The following is a 1383-nucleotide window of genomic DNA, read 5'->3' on the forward strand; positions in this document are numbered from 1 at the left end:
TGCATCGACTTTCGAGACCTCAACGCTGCTTGCCCAAAAGATGATTTTCCCCTTCCCATCACGGATGTTATCATTGACAATACGTGCGGATTCGAGAGAATGTCTTTTATGGATGGTTTCTCTGGTTATAACCAAATAAAGATGCATCCAGATGATGAAAAGCATACCGCATTTAGAACGCCTCTCGGCGTCTTCTGCTACACAGTTATGCCCTTCGGCTTAAAGAATGCAGGTGCTACATATCAGCGAGCCATGTCAAAGATCTTTCAGGAGCATCTCCGAAAGACTGTCGAATGCTACGTAGATGATTTGGTCGTGAAAAGTCGTGATAAAAAAGATCACATTAAGGACTTGAAGACCATGTTCGACTTGATGCGAGCCCATCAATTGAAGATGAATCCTACCAAGTCTTTCCTCGGAATGTCTAGTGGTAAATTCCTGGGATTCGTCGTCACCACCAAAGGTATCCACATCGATCCTGATAAGGTAAAGGCGATCAATGAATTACAACCTCCGAGGAACCTCAGGGAGCTCAGAGGATTGCAAGGGCGATTAGCTTATATTCGTCGGTTCATCTCGAACCTCTCAGGAAAATGCCAACCATTCTCCAAGCTCGCAAAGAAGGGCGTGTCTTTTGTATGGGATGACGCTTGTCAAAAGGCATTCGAGAGTATTAAAGAATATCTCTCAAAACCTCCCGTACTCGTTGCACCGAAATCGGGCAAACCGTTCTTGATTTATGTCAAGGCGACGAGCCACTCATTAAGTGCATTACTTGCACAAGATGACGATAACGGTCATGAGCAGGCAGTATATTATTTGAGCCGAACCATGGTAGGCGCCGAATCTCGATATCCTATGATTGAGAGAGAATGCCTCGCCTTGGTGTTCGCTATTCAGAAGATGCGGCATTATCTGGTCGGGCAGACTATTTATGTCATCTCTAAAGTTAATCCGGTCCGAGTATTCATGACTCAACCAGCTTCCATGAGCTGGCGATTAGCAAAATGGGCTTTACTCTTGTCCCAATACGACTTACATTTTAAACAACAGAAGTCAGTAAAAGGGCAGGCCATCTGTGATCTCCTGGCAGCTAATCCAACTACGGACACCGCCGAGATATATGACGATCTACCCGACGAAGCCCACGAAGTCAACGCAACTTCGCACCAACAAGTATGGCGTTTGTACTTCGATGGCGCTTCACGAGCAACTAATGTAGCAAGTGCTCCTGGAAGTTCTAAGATTTCTTCCGGAGTGGGAGTTGTCTTAGTTTCCCCAGGAAAACATGTGATGCCTCGGGCCTACTCGTTAACCGAGCCATGCTCGAATAATGTAGCAGAGTATAACGCATTGATTATAGGACTCAACTTCGCTAAGGAG

This window comes from Asparagus officinalis, chromosome 9 (assembly GCF_001876935.1).
Source record: "Asparagus officinalis chromosome 9, Aspof.V1, whole genome shotgun sequence".
In the NCBI taxonomy this organism is placed as follows: domain Eukaryota; kingdom Viridiplantae; phylum Streptophyta; class Magnoliopsida; order Asparagales; family Asparagaceae; genus Asparagus; species Asparagus officinalis.